The following is a 19,506-nucleotide window of genomic DNA, read 5'->3' as shown; positions in this document are numbered from 1 at the left end:
ATGGCTGAGGGGGGGGGCAAAAACCCCAACAGGGAACAGTAGGTGGTGCTGCAGTTCAGGAGTCAAGGACAACCACAGAGTAGAAGGAGAAAGAGACCAGGGAGGATGGGGCAATTGGGGCATGGCCAGTGGGCATGGAGGGAGTCGGGATGGAAAGGGAATTGGTCTTAAAGGAGCAAGGAGCTTAGATCAGGAATGGGGAGTATTGGCAAAGCAAGGGAAGTGGCAGGGCTGTGGGACTGGTTGGAATAATTATACAACAATCATACAGTACATCCTGTCATGTTGCAGAATATGAGCTCTGCATTTTGAGAAGCTCACATTCAGAGGTGAAGAGGCTAGTGCCCTGTTGATGATGTTCAACTCCAACTCCCAAAAAGTCTTAGTTGGTGATGGCTAAGGTCACTGTGATCTAAACCACTGAGCCTAGGGCTTGCTGATCAGAAGGTTGGCGGTTCGAATCCCCACGACCGGGTGAGCTCCCATTGCTCGGTCCCAGCTCCTGCCCACCTAGCAGTTCAAAAGCACGAAGTGCAAGTAGATAAATAGGTACCACTCTGGCGGGAAGGTAAACGGCATTTCTGTGCACTGCTCTGGTTTGCCAGAAGCGGCTTAGTCATGCTGGCCACATGACCCAGAAGCTGCCTGCGGACAAATGTCGGCTCCCTTGGCCAATAAAGCGAGATGAGCGCCGCAACCCCAGAGTCGACCACGGCTGGATTTAATGGTCAGGGGTACCTTTACCTAAGGTTGCAGACAGTCGTCTTTCCCAGCCATACCTGGAGTTTCCAAGAACTGATTCCTGGATCTTTGGCACACAAAGCAAGTGCTATGCCTCTCGAACTCGCCCACTCCCTGCACCTGCATGTTCCAGATGTCCCCAAATATGTGTGTATTGGAATAAGGGGGTGACATTTAAATACGTAAGTCCTACATACATAAAGTCCAAAGTGTGCTGACCAATTTTGCATGGTCAATGATGCAGAGAGTCCAATTCATGTAAGCTCAGTTGTTTCCCAGATTTTATGTGTGGAGGCCCTATTAGAAAATTATGCTTCTGCGTAGATGCCTGGGGGAATTTGGAGGCATGCACATCAGGTGTACAGGGAGGGAAGGTGTTCTTTTGCTCTCCTTCCTGGGAATGGTACGGCTCTGGCAAGAGGAATTATCCAATCCAATCAATTTATGTCAATTTAACTGCTAAACAATTTCTCCTGACAAACTTACTCAATACACACTGGGATCTTTTGTTAGCTTTTAATGATGCTACAGTAGCTCATTTACCTGTTGCATTTCCCCCCCCCCCAACCCTGTGAAATCTCTATATGATAGAGTAAGTGCAAATGGCAAGTTACTCCATTACAGCTGTATGCATAATGTGGGGCTGACAAAACACAGTGTTTGATCTGTTGCAAGCATTTGTGAATCCACTCCTGAGTGTACTGATAAGAAATTGCACCACAGTGATTGCACTGGGATTTTTGTTTGTTTGTTTGTTTGCTTTCTTCTTTACCAAAGCCAGTGGCAAAAGAAAGAATATAGGGCTTGACATCCCGATATTCTAACAGTGGTAGCAGAGTTTGGTTCAGCGAAGCCCCGACTTCTGAAAAGCGGTACCAGGCATGGAGGCCAAGCTTGACATCCCAATATTCTAACACAGTTATGGTAAAAGTGTTACAGTTTTAGCATCTTCAAAATTGGAAGATCAGCAAAGATGGATCACTAGTGAAGGGGAGAAACACCTGTTTCACTCAGTATTCTGCTCTGCCCAAGCAGCATATGTCTTTCACTACTGCTATTTAGAAGAAAAATTCCAGATAAATTAGTTTATAATATTTTGGAGGTTCATTTCTAAGCACCCCATCTTTGGATGTCTTTTAGAAGAAGTGGCTAAATATAAGAATGCACGCTATGCTGATGTCATCAAATTTTTCTCCGCTATGAAAGTGATGCTACTGTGCATATTTGACATTTGATGATGTCTTAAAGGGTGCCACTGGAATGACATTGAAATGGGAGAAATGTCCCTAAATACAGTGTAGGGCAGGCATCCCCAAACTGTGGCCCTCCAGATGTTTTGGCCTACAACTCCCATGATCCCTAGCTAACAGGACCAGTGGTCGGGGAAGATGGAAATTGTAGTCCAAAACATCTGGAGGGCCGAAGTTTGGGGGTGCCTGGTGTAGGGGGTTAGGAAAATACCTGCAAGTGATCATTAAGGGCTAACATTTTTGCTGAAAGCAGTAAATCAGTCATCATGGGGTTTATTGTTGCAGAAACTTTGTGCCTTAAAACAAATAAATAAACCAGTAAAAATGGCCTATTAGCAGGTGTTGCCTACATGCTAAGGCTGGAGAATTGCAGCCTGTAATTGTCAGTTGTCTATTTATCCTCCAGGCTATTTATAGTTGGTCACATCTGCAAGGAGGAGCTTTTGGGCCCTGTTGTCTGTAGCTTTATAATTAAATGCATTCAATGTCAGGATTTTAATGCAAAATGTGATGTTAGGAAATAGGCTGCGGTACTGTGTGTCCCAGACATCAGCCCTTCTCCAAGGGCACCAGACAAGGTTGTGTACACAGGGTGGCTGCTAACCAGCCCACAGTTATGCATGCTTAGTCCCAATTGAAAGCAATATGACATAAATGTGTGCAAACGAAGGGAACGACAAACTACTTAAGCAGAAGGCATTATATTTCAAGAACGTCACTTACGGTAGTCTCACTGCAAGGAATACTGTAGGGAAATAAGGAGGTGTCTTCCAAGTTATGTATTAATAATAATAATAATAATAATAATAATAATAATAATAATAATATACCACTCTGTACCCGGAGGCCTCAGGGCGGTTCACAGTGATTTGGAAGAATTCTGTGTCCAATCCCAATTTTCAAGCTCCAATGTGTGGGTTTTGCAGAAAATCTATTTGCCTGTTTTAATTTTGACCTGACCCATTTGTGCTGCTATTCCTGAAGGGTTTTCTGGGCCGAACCAGATGCATGCATACTCACTAGTTATTTGGCTATGAAACGGTGATGAGGGTTAACACCCGAAAGTAAAATGGAGCACCCATTGATTGGTTGAAAAAAGCCAAGCTCCACTATCAGAAGTGAACTGAGTTGGTGAGAAGGAAGGCAACTTCCTCCCACAATGACAGCAGAACATAGCCACTGTGGCTAATAGCCATTAGGGTGGGGGAGGAATTAGTCAACCAGTATTAGTCAACCTACCTGAGGAGAACGATGATTAATGTTTGACGAATAGCAGAAGATTTTTTATTTTTTAAAAAATGTCTTTTCTGCCCATGAGGTCAGGACGAAATGTATTCATTATATTTGTGGATTGAATATCTTTAGCGCTGTCTCTTCACCCCCTGCTTCAAACTATGCAATGACACAAGAGGATGTGGATGAGCCATGGGTAGCCTCAGGCTCCACACAGGGAGTTTATTTGTACCACAGTTTCTATGCGTGTCATGCCATGTGCCAAATCCTACCCTTCCAGTTCTGGACAGTGTAATCCTTGATCTAAAGATGTTAATTATAACAGTTTAGCTTTAAAAACATTTGGACATTCCTGAAGAAGCTTCTTAAAGGATGCTTTCGATTAGGGGGATAAAGATATTTTGATCGTTTTGAATAATGGCTGTTTTGTATTGCTCTCTTTCAGCTTAGAATGGCAAGACTTAATTTTATCCAGGTGTACAGAGGATTGCCGTTGTTGACAACAATATTGCCCAAGTGTAATGAACAATCTTCTTTACACATCCAGAACAAGGCTTACGCCTCTGCTGCACAATTTGGATTGTGCAAAGTTAATACAATTTTACTCCATGCCAGATGTAAATGAAAATGTTTGGAGATGTTTACAGGGGTATTTAAGTTGTTGAGAGGAGTGTAAATTCGTGTTTCTCCTTCTCATATATTAAAAGAAGTATTCTAGGGTTGTTTATATATACACAAGAAATCATGCACACGCCTGCAGGATATATATCATGTAGAAAGCTGCCCTTTATCAACTCAGGCCAATACTTTCTCCGAGGGCTTATCCAGAGGTTCCTTCTGTCCTGCTCCCCACCCCTGGGAAAACCACACTTATGCACTCAGTTGGAGCAAATAGCAATAGGGCTTTTGAGAACTGCTGTTTGTTACGATTTAGAGCTAAAGAGTAGGTTTTCCATGGGAAAGGAGCACGGCAAGGGGACAACAGCTTGGACCTGTGCCTTGAAAGTGTGGGTCAAGCAAGAAAACACATTGGAGTCTGGACGAGCCCTAAGAAATATCTCACCTGACAAACAAAGGCCTTTGGGGATCCAGAGCAGAAATCTTTCCCTGCTGTGTTACTTGAGACCCTGTAACAATTTAAAGGAGCCCGCCGTGGCACCGCAGCCCTGTGTGCCCAGTGTGCCAAGGGACAAGTGAGCTCCCTTGGCCACAGTGCCTTGCCAGGTGTGTGGAGGAATGAGCTCCATGAGTCCCGACCCCACGAGGCGCTGCGGTCAAGGCAGTTATCCAGGGTCCAGGTTTTCTTTTGGAAAATGAGGTGCAGCATTTTCTTTATGACATAAGGCTTATTTACACATATGCAACCTGAGCCTATGATAGAGGGGTCCCCACAGGCTAACACTTCCAATGACATTAACCTGAGTTAATTAGTTTTAACACATGTAAATTCCAAGGGTCAGGTAGGTAGCCGTGTTGGTCTGACGCAGTTGAAATAAAAAAACAAAATTGTCCGGTACCACCTTATAGACCAACTAAGTTTGTTCTGGTACAGTCATACCTCAGTTTAAGCACGCCTCGGTTTGAGTATTTTCAGTTTCAGTACTCCGCGGACCTGTCTGGAGTGGATTAAACCACTTTCATTACTTTCAATGGGAAAGTTTGCTTCAGGTTAAGTACGCTTCAGGTTAAGTACGGACTTCCGGAACCAATTACACTCATACCTCGGGTTAAGTGCGCTTCAGTTTAAGTACTCCACGGACCGTCTGGAACAGATTAATCCACTTTCCATTACTTTCAATGGGAAAGTTCGCTTCAGGTTAAGTACGCTTCAGGTTAAGTACAGACTTCCGGAACCAATTGTGTTTGTAAACCGAGGTACCACTGTATAAGCTTTCATGTGCATGCACACTTCTTCAGATACCAAGGGATTAGTGAAGTGTCTAACACAAAGTTTAGGAAGTTTGCCTAGCTAAATTAGTACTTTCGCACATGTTAATTCCAAAGAATGAAAAGCATCTAACACACATCTTAACACACACAGGTCTAGCAACCAGTTTTAACACAGCAGTCTTAGTTAAATTCTAATACTGGCTTGATCCAGAGTTTAGGGAGTTGTGTACGCACAGATTCGTAACACTGTATTTTAGTTACAGGTAGGTAGCCGTGTTGGTCTGAGTCGAAGCAAAAAATAAAAAAAATCCTTCAGTAGCACCTTAAAGACCAACTAAGTTTTTATTTTGGTATGAGCTTTCGTGTGCATGCACACTTCTTCAGATACACATCTAAAATACACATCTAAAATACATCACTGTATTTTAGGGCAGGGGAAATCATGTTGTTGTTGCTACTGTTCAGCAGCTGGGAGTCAGAGATCCTTGCTGGTCTGCTAGACTAGATCCTAGTCTGCCTTTGACCCGCTTATCATCATGCTGCACGGAAAACTTGTTTTAGTACTATGTTCTTTTCTAATGTTTGGGTTTCCTAATAAGAAACTGACTTTTGATCAACTTTATCAACTTGCCTTGGATTTAACCCCAAATGCCCAAAGGACTAGGAAAGAGAAATATTCATCGGTGATGGTGGAAGCAACTGGCATTTGGGTAAAAATGTCTCCTTGGCCTGAAGTTTCTCACACGTGTCTGGTAGTTTTCAGATACAGCAAACTGAAAAATCCTGGCACAATTTTACAAGGGAAGAAATTAGAAAGCATATCACTGGAAGATAAGCACACTTTGGATTTTTGTTAAGGAAAAATAGAGTAAGAAAAGTGGAACATTCAGTGTCAAGGCAGCTTGAAAACCTATAAAAGGAGTTGGATAAGATTTCAGCAGTTCACAACTGTGGAACCGATGATGGCATTGTTTTAATTATTGATACAGCACTGTCAGCATACATGCAGATTTCTACTAATAAAAAACATTTTTGTATGCAGTTTTAACCAATATACTCACATTTAATGCATTTTGTATGCTATTTTCACCAGCGTATACAACTTTATGCACACTTTCCCAGATATATGATAATTAGGTGATTTTAAAAATGAGAACAAAATTGACTTTCTCCCCCACCCTTGATGGGCATTAGAGAGCTGTGTCAAAGGCCTCATAGGAAAAAGTTGGGTTTTGAGGCAGCGTTTGAAGTAAGAGAGGTTCTGTCATGAAGGAGTTCTAGGTAAACTGCAAATGGACATAACAGGACCTGTGTACTATCAGATTGGGGGGGGGGGACTTACCTCCATCTAAGCTCACAGGTCACCTAGAATAACCCTTACACTAAAAAAAACAAACCAACTGCTGGATGCAGGGTTGCCTTGTGGATCTGGAAGACCCAGGGGCCCCACACAGCCAATGAAATGGCTGCCCTTGACCTTCCTCTAAACTGTCGTGTCATCAAGTGTCATAAGTGAGCCAGCAGTAAATCACACTGTGCAAGTTGCAGTTAACTATTTATTAGCAAAAGCACAATCAGCACAGACTTGGCAGAGTGTCAGGCCTAATGAGCACAGCAACTCATCTTCAGTAGATCTTGCTGCCCATGAAGCAGTTGCTGAGACTGAAGGTCTCCACCTCCCTACAGTTGCCTCAGACCCCTCCTCTCTAGGGTTTCCACCCCCCCCCAAGCAATCGGAGACTATGCCTGCATGTCTGTCTTTGCTCTTCCTGTTTCATGCCTCTTCTGGTTCTGCGAGACCAGGAGGGAGGGGAGCTTGTCGCAGCAGGAGGGAGAGGCACCTGTGACTCTTCACCAGCATCTTCACTTGGCTTCTCTCCTTCCACACTCCTGTTTCACTGCCTCTGATTCTGGGCTGCTCTCTGCCACAGACCCTTGCTTTATAGGAAAAGCAGCATGCAACAAAAACTGCCAGCTGCCATATAGCACAGCTTGAATTCTCCAAACCCCCCCCCCCCAGGCCCTTCTGAGATTTCAGCCTTGCAATACTGTTGTGTGCCATATGTTTCTGAGCTAGTTTACTCGAAGCTCTCCCACTCTCATGGGAAATGGGTTTGTTGGACCATAAACATCTTTGTACCAGACGGAGCGTAGCTGAGTTTGAGCGGAGGGAAAATAGTACTGTAAATCAGACACCGTACAGAGAAACCAATGACACATGCAAACACAAAAGATGATATGTGCATCTGTTTGCACTTAGCATTATGGTTTGGCTAGTGGAAGACACTATAAGTGCATTGTGACTTCAGGGAGAGTGTTTTCCCCCTACCTGTCTGTGTGCTGATGCTTTGCACTGCTGACGTCTAGCGGGGATGGAACGGCGACCAAAAGAATGCCCTGAGAAAACAGGGCCTGTTTCAAACTGCTGGCTGGCACTTGCGCCGCAATCCTCAGGCAGACAGGACAAGATGATAATCCTCAGCCAGACAGAGCCATTGTGCAAATGTGCTAGATCGGGTTACTTTAATATGCCGTAGAAAAATTAAGTTTGGCTATGATCTTCAACTTTTCTCTGCCACCCTGAAACTGGAGGCTCTTGATTTCTTCAGCTAAAAAACAAAACAAAGCAAAACCCTTCCAGGTTCTGTAAACAAGGAAACCAACTGAGGGATTATTCTTACCTGATATTATCCAGCAGTACTCTCCCCTCCTCTGAGTGTTGGTGAGGGGAAAATACACACACACACACACACACACACACACACACACACACAGACACTCACACACACTCATAGAGGTGAAAGGATCCAGGAGAGATGAATCATCTTTCTGAGATGGAAAGGCTTAAATTTTGGGAGATTTCTTCAAAGCTCAGAAAAAAAATTACTGAACTGACACCTAGCTGAGATTCATGGACATATGAGTATTGCGGACAGGGCCGTCTTAAGCATATCTGGCGCCCTGGCGCCGTGGTGTGAAGATCCCTCCAGCACCCAAATTTGAGGAGGGTTATATTTACTTTGGATGTTTGCAGACAGTCACTATTTCAATGGGATTCAACAACATACAAGAAAAGTGAGGTTGCATAATTATAGTTGGCTGGCAGCTCTTGTTCAACAAACCCACATTCTCAGAAGATCAGACTTTTTGCAGTAAGCAAAGTGGCAGAGAAATGCATAAGAAAGTGTGGGATAACACCTGGTTTGATGCAACACCATCTAATCTCCCCACAAAGAAATCCGAAGCCAATAGAAAACTGCTGCATGCAATATTTTTTTATGGCGATGTCAAGCAGGCTTACAAACCTGTGTCCTTGTAGCAATTTTCATGAGAGGACATTTCTAGACAATGGCTTCCCCAGATTTTAAATGGAAAACCCGAGGCGACATGGTTCGCACCTGTGTTTTTAATACTCACATATAAATATCCTCCATGTTAGGTCACATCTGCACTATACATTTAAAGCACTTTGATACCAGTTTAAGAGTCATGGCTTCCCCGAAAAATTCTTGGAGACCATAGTTTGTTAAGGGTGGTAGGAAATGAAGCTCTTTGAGGGGCCTCCTAACAATACTAAGCACCCTTAAATTACAGTTCCCAGTATTCTTGGGTGAGGAGAGCCTTTTTACGACTCAAGTGCTTTAAATGTATGATGTGAATTTGACCCTAGATCCAATATTCCCAAAGAGCAATTTCAGCAGGGGTTTTCCATCCCCTTCCAGACAGTGAAGCAACTGATAGATTGCCATCACTGTGGGTCAGTATTCTCTGCCCTCACAAATCCAAAGTTCAAGATTTGTGAAGGGCATGGAGACTAAAGTTTGCCAACAACTTGCATTCTTCTGATATTTCACCAGTATGCCTGAGGAGGTGGACTGAAGAGGAAATGGGTTGAGGGTGTACCGCTTGGTAACTCTGAAGGACAAATGGAGGATCTGCTGGCCTGTTTGCTCCAGAATACCTTGTCTGGGATGTGAGCCAAGGGCCCTTGTCCTTTGACTTCCTTGCAAGGTGCTGCTAGGTTGGGAGCATGTGACTTGGGGCGAGTGAAGTTTCCGTCCTTGAACTCTGATAATAAGGAGGATGGCTGTCATGTGACGTGACGTGCAAGCAGCGGTCAGAGAACTAAGGCAGATTTGAGGGAGGTCAACTCAACCTTTGGTTTGAGGGCACTCCCTGGATTTATCAGATGCCATCTGATAGCCTTTGCCAGTTTGGTGCCATGCAGATGTTTTGGACTACAACTCCCACCAGCCCCAGCCAGCACATGCTTCATACTAGATAATGCACTATGAGGTGCCTCTCCTCCACTATTATTGGTAGCCAGTGTAGCAAAGTGAATGGAGTATATGATATGGAGTGGGGGAAGATGGCAGTTGGACTAGGACTAAGGACAAGCCATCCATCAGCCAAACAGCCTAAAAATAAATGCCTGCTGGTTGTATGTGTGACATATAAAGAGTGACCCTGGATTCCCCCCCCCTTTCCTGGGTTTGTGTAAATCCATTAAACCAAAGGACTGTGTGGTTGGAAGAGTGCTATAGACAGTTATGAGAGAAAACCTATCTAATCAGGGCCAGCCTAAGATATTTTGCTGCCTGCGGCAAGATGGCACTCCTTATTCCATGTGCAATGAGGCTGACTCAACTGGCAACTGGATCTTACTTCAGCACGAGCAATGTGATTGTATCCTCTGCACCCGAGGGCAGCATGTTAGTTAAGGGTCTGTGTGTCAGGGAAAATGATAGCAGAGAGGGGTCAGCATGGCCTCCTGTGGAAGAGAGTTCCACAATCTAGGAGCAGCCACCAAGAAGGTCCTCTCTTGTGCCCTTACCATACATGTCTGTGAAGGTGACAGGTCCAAGAGAAAGGCTGTGGTTGTTCAGATAGCCTGGACCCAAGCCAGTTTCTGCTTTGTAGTTTTTAACCAGTGCTTTGAATAGTTCCTCGAAACAGCAGGTGAAGCTGTTGCCTTTCTCTGAAACTTGGCTAGCTTGCCTCCATCTTTCTTCAAGTATAGTGCAAATACCTTGATACAATACTCCAGAGAAGGAGTATTGAACGGACAGGAGTGGAAGTAAAACCTAACTCTTGTAGTTCGCCATTTTTGGAGAAACTTTCGCCTGGAACAAATGTGAAGTGTTCTGAAAACATCTGGCCATAAGGCATAGACACAAATCACAATGGAGGACGCCAATTAAGGGACAACCAGATACACTTGGTTTACTGGCTTACTCAAGAAGCTTTCATGTGATGGCATTTGTTGATGCGTCTCCCAGCAGCACGTGGTTATTATTATTTTATGCAACACTTTATAGGTTGACTCATATTTAGTTTGTAGGAACTCCAAGACACTTCCTAGCAGCACAATTGCTTAGCCAGTTATTCTCCATGAGAGCTGGTTACACATGTAAGCTGCTGGGATCTTTCCAGTTGAAATTCCATCCATGAACTTGTTGGGTGGCCAAAGGCAATCTGTCTCACAGGCTCAATCAACCATCTGCGATACATGAAGAATGACACTGATCTGTATTGTGTTGTGGGGACTGCTGAGGTGGTATATGTGAAGCACTGTGGACCTTTGAAATGCATTGTATAAATGCAATGAATGATTATTCTATTGTGCCTTTTGGACTGATCGCTTAGTGTTATGTTTCTTGTTAATAAACTCAAAAGAAATGATCTCCTATACACCACTTCACACTGACTGAACCGGACATTGCGAGAAGTAAAAAGTGGCTCCTTTTGCTTGTGTACAATGGGTCACCCTCCCTTCAGATGTCAAGGAGATAAAGAACTACACAACTTTTAAAGACATCTGAAGGCAGCCCTGTATTGGGATTTTTTTTAATGCTTGAATTTTATTATGCTTTTATATTTGCTGTAAGCTGCCCAGAGTGGCTGGGGAAACACGGCTAGATGGGTGGGGTATAAATAATAAAATCATCATTGTTGTCGTTGTCGTCGTCATCACATCTCCAGTCTTTCTACTTTTGCCATTCTTATAGATTTGAGTGGGGGACCCTCCCCCCCAAAATCCAAGAAATTAATAAATGGTAGAATTTTGATTAACTGGAGTATTAAAGGGAAGATTGCAGGCTAGTGGAAAAATACAGGGTATACTTCCTTTCCAAGCCAGGTCCTCATCTGGATAGAGGCATTAACACGACAGAAGTTGGTGATGTCCCATCTAAGAGGAATTCTTGGGCCTGGGCAGACAGAGGTTGCCATGGTGATAGTTATTTCCCCATCACTTTCCTACCACAAAATGTCACTGGGACTTTTTTCTTTCAAGTAGATTTGTTGCACTGTGATCAGAAGGTTGGCGGTTCGAATCCCCACGACGGGGTGAGCTCCCGTTGCTCGGTTCCTGCTCCTGCCAACCTAGCAGTTTGAAAACACGTCAAAGTGCAAGTAGATAAATAGGTACTGCTCCGGCGGGAAGGTAAACGGCATTTCCATGCGCTGCTCTGCTTTGCCAGAAGCGGCTTTGTCATGCTGGCCACATGACCTGGAAACTGTACGCCGGCTCCCTCGGCCAGTAAAGTGAGATGAGTGCCACAACCCCAGAGTCATTCGTGACTGGACCCAATGGTCAGGGGTCCCTTTACATTTACCTTTTAAAGACCTGGCATACTCTTGAATCCTTTTCACAAAAGAGTGACAGCCTGGAGGCATACAAAATCTTTAAACCCCTAAACTTGGTTCCGCGAGCGACCCAGGGTCAGTTCCCTGCGGCTGCTTATCTTAAACTTTTTAAGTATCTATATGCTTATTGCATGTATAAACATTAATTTTACCGTTGCTCATTGTTTTATATGTATGTTTTGTCCTCCGGGATTGTTCCCCCAAATGTGTTTTTATAAGCTGGTCTCCAACCGTAATAAATCATTCATTAAATCAATCAATCCTTAAACCAGGCTTGGGCCAGGCCTCCCTTCAGTTAGAGGACTCCTTCAAATAGAGGGCTGTCTTCTGTATAGTAGGACCCATAGTAGCTATACCAGATATCTCATCCACTTCCCCCATCTGAAATACTGAAGAAAGAGGACCTTCTTAAATTGCAGAAAAAGGCCCCAAGGACCATCTCTAAGCATTGCTCCCTAGGACAATTCTAATATATTTTAATAGGTTACAGGTAGGTAGCCGTGTTGGTCTGGATTGAAGTAAAATAAAAAAATTCCTTCAGTAGCACCTTAAAGACCAACTAAGTTTTTATTTTGGTATGAGCTTTCGTGTGCATGCACACTTCTTCTGAAGAAGTGTGCATGCACACGAAAGCTCATACCAAAATAAAAACTTAGTTGGTCTTTAAGGTGCTACTGAAGGAATTTTTTTATATTTTAATAGAACTGTCTCCAGGTAGTGCTTTGAGGGCTGTGCTCTAAGCAGAAAAGGCCTCTCGGGATATTTTGCAAAGATCTTTGAGGAAGCCATCCATAAAAACACAGGCTACACATGTACCAGCTGTGTTTTGCACAATTTGTACTCAGATGATCCTTGAAAAGATATGGTGCTGCTGACACTCCATCACAGTCACTGTCACAATCAATTTTTAGACCAAATATATATCCACCATGTGCTCAACGTATGCAATTTAGCAAGATGATCAAATCTCCTTTTGTAGAGGCTGCTCCCTGAACGATTTCTTGTGATGGCTGCATAGGAAAAAACACACACCATCTAGCCACAAACAATTTGATTAAAAAGAGAGAGTAAATTTGCCAAATAGTTTGCAGAGAATAATTCCAGCGGCTTCTTTTGTGGATTTATTGTGTGTATGTTTGTTTATATAGTCCACTCCTCGACCCCCCCCCCTATACTTTATAACAATTTGGAGATAAAGCAGCCCAATAAAGATCTGTTTTCCATCAACCTCCTCATGTTTGGGATCAAGTAATTTTCTTTCCTGCGGTTGTCAAAGAGAGTTAAAAGCCTGGAAGCTGCAGTTGAAAACAAACCAAACAAATCCTCTGGATGCAAGGTGATTGACTCAGGGTCTAAGGATAGTCTCTCAACATTTGCCAGTTGATGGAACTGGTCCCAAATTAGGCTGTTCCTGAAGCAGCAATAACAAAGGGCGTGTCTTCTCGCCTTCCTGGTACCCTCATTGCCTTCCCCAAACTGTTGGTTTATGATCGCAGCCACCAGCCTTTCAAGGAAGGGACTTGCAGAAGCTTTCAGAAAGCTTCTGGCTTGGCTTTGGGTTCATCCCTCATCAGAACACAGGAAGATGCCTCCTACTAAATCAGACCATTGGTCCATCTAGCTCTCCAAGGTTCTCCAAGGTTTAAGCCAGGGGCTATTTCTAGTCCTATCCGAATATGCTGGAGCCTGAGCCTGGGGTCTTCTGCATGCAAAGCAGATACACTGAGCTATGACCCTTACCCTAATTACAATACTGTAAGAGCAATAGTAATAATGGGAGATGGTTGTGTGTCGGAAAGGGCAGCACCGTCACCAAAGTGCTTTACAGTGGTTTGCAAAGGCAATCCGTTCCGCAGAGGCGTTCGCTCGGCGAGGTTTTCGCTCGCCGAAGGCACGCTTCTGCGTGTGTGCGAAGCGCTGATAGAGCACTTCTGCACATGTGCGAGCTGCGCAGATCACATCTGCACATCCGATGCAGCAGAACCCGGATGTAAACACTTCTGGGTCCACGGCGTTAGTAAACGGAGGTTTTCGTAAACGGAGGTAGGCGTAAACTGAGGTTCCACTGTACATTCTATCCTACTCCACTTCACATGTGGCTTGGCTAGGGAACCCACCATCTACCACCACCATGCATGCTTAGCTTTGCTCAGAATCAGGAAACATCTTGCAAAAACAATAGCTTGCTGTAACTTGCCTGCTGTTGGAAATTACCTCAGAAGTATTGGAAGAACATCTAAGGATCAGCACTAATAATTATTTCATTAAGTGGGGTGTCCACTTCTGAAACATCTGCAGAAAGAGCTGGATGGGCAAGGAGGGGCATTTGACCAGATAAGATTCACTTCTTCTTCTTCTTACGGAGTATATTGATGTCTGCCTTAAAGCATAGAACTGTAGAGTTGTAAGGAACCTCAAGTGTCATCTTCAGTAGTCCAATCCCCTGCAGTGCAGGAAATCTCAGCATGTGGTTCCCTCATCCAATTTGAAAACATTATTGGACCCTGCTGAGCTTTGCAAAATGTGCTAGCAGTTTTATTAATACACCATCAGGAGGTGAACTATTTATTCATTTTTTTTAAAAAAAAATATGCAGATATTTATATCCTCCCCTCTTTTCACCAGGCAAGTGTGACTCACCCAGTGGGATAGAGCTGGGAGCTGGGTATGTTTAGCCTGGAGAAGAGAAGGTTAAGGGGTGATATGATAGCCATGTTCAAATATATAAAAGGATGTCATATAGAGGAGGGAGAAAGGTTGTTTTCTGCTGCTCCAGAGAAGCGGACATGGAGCAATGGATTCAAACTACAAGAAAGAAGATTCCACCTAAACATTAGGAAGAACTTCCTGACAGTAAGAGCTGTTCGGCAGTGGAATTTGCTACCAAGGAGTGTGGTGGAGTCTCCTTCTTTGGAGGTCTTTAAGCAGAGGCTTGACAGGCATATGTCAGGAATGCTTTGATGGTGTTTCCTGCTCGGCAGGGGGTTGGACTGGATGGCCCTTGTGGTCTCTTCCAACTCTACGATTCTATGAGCTACTATAGTAGACTCCCAACCACATTGCCATCTCTGCTTGCCAGAAGAGGAAAAGGAGGAACATTGCATTCTCAAGCCTGGAGTTGTGTGAGCACACTGAGAGTGTCAGATTGTGCCTGGGTATCCTTGACTTCACCACCACTTTGCTTCTCTCCTCCAGTTGCACAACAGTGATGCTAGTCCTGGGAGGCTATTGCCTCTCTGCTACTGGGAAATGCACTCCTGCCACCAGGAATCCAGGAGGGCTCCTGTCGAAGCCCAGAGAAGGCAGACTTGTCCAGCCTGAGCAAGGAAGCTGCTTTCAGACCACATTCTGGGGCCATCATCATGGAAGTGGAATTTATTTTCCTTAATATTTCAGACCACACATTTCCAAAATGGCTGTGGTTAAGTCGAGCATCACGCCCAAATTAATATACAGAACGAGCGGTATCACGTCTCCACCACAATTGTTTATAAATCAGGATGAATGTAGAACGAAAAGTGCTGCTAAAGCTAACTAGGCCATGGTTGTGTGGGCCAAATATCATTGGGCAACACCTCTCCTATGTGGGATTCTTGTTTGGCTTCCCTCTGCCCACCACTTCTCAGCTGACAACCACCCCACTGCTTTATTTGGCAGGAACCTGGGCTCCCACGTCTTCTGCCAAATGTGTAGTCCTAGGCTTCAGCAGAAGCGACAAGAGGGAGATATTGGGCTTCAGCTAAGCGACTGGGGTCAGGGGTTTGCTAGAGCAGAGTCCCAGGCCCAGAGTTTCACTGAACCAGCTCCCAGCTGGAGGGTAGGCCAGGGCATGGACTAGGGGTGCTGGTACCAATTAGCAGCCTGAAAGAGAGGTTATTACAGGACAAGCTCTGTTTAACTTAACTGCTAACAGACTGGCTCTGTCAGCTGGAAGGAATCACAGGCAAACAAACTTAATGGCAGCCTGAGGGGAGCGAGGCCGAGGAGGTGGGGTGAATGGTGCTTTCCTTTCCCTATAAAACCTTTATTTCATAAAGCAGAAATGTAGCCATCCTTACAAACATATGTAGAAAGGAGAGTCAGACTCCTTAAAGCCAACAGATAGGGCGTGTTTGATCAATCCAAGCTTTTCTGAGCTGAGTCTCTCCATAGGTTTGGGGCTTTTGACACCCCGTTCTCTCGGTTTTGTTTGCAACCACAGAGGAGCAAAAGTGGAACAGCTGCTTAGCATGGCACCAGCTGTTTTGCTGTGCAAAGAAGGGGGAAAATTGACGCAGGGCTCTTTTCGCATGACAAGCAACCCTGGAAAGTAGGGTTCTGAATCAAGTGTACAGCTGTAGATAGTTAGGATGTATTGACATCTCAAACTGAATGCTTGGAAGGCAGGAGAATGGGTGGCTCATGTAAATCCACCTTTTTAGCCCTCCATAGCCTTGTTCACATGTTCTTTGCATGTAGGGCATGTGTTGTTAGCAGAGTGACTGGAATAATGCAGATAGCATCCAGAGAGAAAAAGAAACTGATAATATTTTACTGAGGTAAAGCGAGGAAAAACAGCATATGACATGGGGAGAAATAAAACAGAAGCTGGTCTTTCTTAGGGCAGGTCTACAAAAGGAAAAAGTCCTCCAGGACTACTTTCCCTTCCAATGATGACACCTCAGCCATCTTCCTCACTGACAGCTAACTCCTCACTGACTAGAATCTCCAGCCAATCAGAGTCTGCTGTCATCCAGGCCAATAACAGAATTAGACCTTAATAATCCCTGTTGATATATGTACTTCCAACATGTGTGTAGAGCAAGGAGACTTTTAGCTCCTCCATGGCATCTTATTTCCCTGCTCCAGTGGCATAGAGTGCATGTGGGGAGGGCAGTTGACCGGCCACAAAATTGTTAGGGGCACAAAATTTGAACACTAGGCTTTGCCTTAATACAATTGTGCATTTCCATTGCTGGGCTCCGTTGAAAACGGCTTTTCCATGTGAACCAGGAAGTGACCTCCCCAGACAACAGAATGGCTCTTCTTTTCTTATCTCTGCGGCTGTGATCTCCTGGCATTTGCAGATGCTGTTAGGCCGTTGAATGCGCATGTGTCCACTTTCCTCTCTTTCACCCACCCCCTCCATATTGCCCCTGATGCTGGCAACCCATGCTATGCCACTGCCCTGATCCAAAGAACCACATGATAGGTGCACAGAAAACCCAATGGCTGAGCTCCTGCTCACAAGTAGGGGATCCACAAGACACAACCGGGATGTCTGGTTATTTGGGTGTTCCAATAATGCAGAGCTACAACTTTGAATACCGGTTGTTGGGAATCACAAGCGAGGAGAGCACTGCTGCATTCAGGCGCTGCTTCCAGGCTTCCCATAGGCATCTGCTTGGCCACTGCGAGAAAAGGGTGTTGGACTAAACGAGTCCTCTTACATTCTTTCCCAATGACAGTGTGTAGTTGGCTTCCTCCGGAGGCGAAAGAATCCAGATACAGGTTTGGCACAGGCCAGAAAGCTGGCTGCTTTCTGCCAGCTTCTCTTCTTCGTCCACAACTTTCATTCAGAATACTGGGGCTACTTTTTCATCTTTTGCAGGGTTGCCAGCCTGAGAGTCAAATATAGCTGCTGCTTTTGCTGCTTCTTTCAACTCTGGCAGTCTCTTCTGCCATGAATATTCCTCCATGAATAGTTATTAGCAAAGAGTCAGAGAACAGTAAACTTCATTCCAATGTTGTAATACCACAGTAGTAGTAGTAGTAGTAGTCTTAGTGTGCTATTATATTTCCTTCTGCTTTATTGTCCCTGCAGAGGGAGAAAGATTTTAAACGAGCAACGTCACCCCTTCAAATTACAGAGATCACCACCACCTTCAGAAGCTGGTCCGATCGAACCTATTGCTTTACCTGTTTTTCATCCTGATAAGAAGGTTCTGCACTGAAACTGCACTGCTGTTTAATAAAATGGAACCTGCTCGCATGCTAAGACAACTGAAACTGATTCTAGCAACTGATACTAAAAAAAACCCCTGCAACTTGGGAGGGGAAGAGCTTAAGCTCAATAGTAGTAGAGGATAGTAGAGGATCTGCTTTGGAAATGGTAGGGCTGGAAATTTCCCCAGTCTGAAATCCAAGAGAGGCACTGCCAGTCAGCGTAGACCGTACTGAGTTAGATGGATAATGGTCTGGCTCAACCTATGTTCCTAAAAACAGTGGCTGAGAGATGCTTCTGGCTTGTATGATAATTATCCAGGGCTCATAGATAACTGAGCATTTTTATTGTGCATCTGTCATGACTTGTGCACATTATGTTATTGGGTCAGCTACACTATCACACTTTCAGTAATATTATAATATTTTGGGGTGGCCATACTCTTCATTTACAATGGATGCAGTTTGGATGCATGGATGCATAGTTTCTTTCTTAAATTCTGTAATGTTTCATATCATAAAGACTGGTGGGTTTTTTCTCCCACCAAGCATTTCACTCACACAATAATGACACACTGGTACTGGAACGTCCACACGCCATCCTACGTTATCCGTTGCTCTGCAATGCTTCCCCAATATATTGGTATGTCTTTTGCATTATAGTGCAATGAACTCTTCCAATGGGCTCAATGTCATCTTTGATGTGATGTGGCTTGACTTTCTTTTTTTTCTTTTTTCTTGTGTTAATGTCCCCTGTCCCTATTGCTGGCTCATACCTCACCATTCCCCCACAAAGGAGAGACAGGCCTGCTCTTGAAGCCACACATGAACATACCTAGGAATAATCTAGTTAATGGCTCAAGTCAGCACCCCATTCTAGTAGGTCAACCAGCAGGATAGTGATAAATGTGAGTGTATAGATTCCCTCAAAGAATTCTGTAAACCAGTTGCATCCATAAATATGTGGGAGTGGGCAGGGCTGGATTTAGGTTTGATGAGGCCCTAAGCTACTGAAGGTAATGGTGCCCTTTATATGTCCAGCTGTCCTTTGTCAACCACAAGTTGTTGCTGTTTTTTTGTGTTGAATATATGCTATATCGTAATTTATGGACCTAATAGGTATCTAATAGGTGCAATACCTATTAGGTATTAGATACTGTATGTATTTTATTTAGATATGTATTAGGTATTAGATATGTATTTTAAAATTCAAAATATGTATTTTATCAAAGTAATTGTTGAACTGAAATGCAATTAAGAAGAAGTATATTTTTGGGGCTCCCCCAAAAGAATGGGGTCCTAAGCTATACTGTAGCTTGTTTAGCTTATATGTAAATCCCGCACTGGGAGTGGGCCATGGTGATCAACGATCCACCCTATGGAGGTTCAAGAACCAAGATAGTGATCTGTTCAAGGCAAAGGGGAGACCCTCAGATCACTTGATTCTAGGTGGGTGCAAAATACCAATTCATTTTTTTAAAAATAAAAATAAACGGTACATACGATCTTTCTTTTCAGAAAACACCAAAGCATATGGCTTACAGCATGTATTGGAGATTCTTGGAGCTAACATACATTTTCCTCTGTGGCACAGACTCATCAGAACAGAAATTGAATCTGCAGTAAGCAGTGACCTCTCACACCACCATGATGTCATTGTATTGTGTCAGCAAGTGCATGAAGCCCTTGACATATACACTACAGTGCCAAAATCTCAGAAGCCATTTGAACACGCTGAAAGCCTCTGGCACTTCCCAGAGCTTCTGGGATCTGAACTGGATTCCTGAGAGAGACCAGAACTATGGCAGATAGCCAGATAGAA

General features: G+C 44.1%; 1 long non-coding RNA gene across 1 annotated transcript in view; it reads left to right on the top strand.

The window, feature by feature from the left end:
• Positions 1 to 19,173, top strand: part of LOC148686327 (uncharacterized) — a 72,738-nt gene extending 53,565 nt beyond the window's left edge. The window contains exon 3 of the long non-coding RNA XR_015949347.1: positions 17,566 to 19,173. This is a non-coding gene — a long non-coding RNA (uncharacterized LOC148686327). The remainder of the gene's footprint in view (positions 1 to 17,565) is intronic.
• Positions 19,174 to 19,506: the final 333 nt, after the last annotated feature.

The sequence above is a fragment of the Zootoca vivipara genome, chromosome 3, assembly GCF_965207765.1.
Source record: "Zootoca vivipara chromosome 3, rZooViv2.hap1.1, whole genome shotgun sequence".
Lineage (NCBI taxonomy): Eukaryota > Metazoa > Chordata > Lepidosauria > Squamata > Lacertidae > Zootoca > Zootoca vivipara.
Note: the sequence above shows the minus strand (reverse complement) of the source record. Positions and strands in the feature narration are given on the sequence as shown.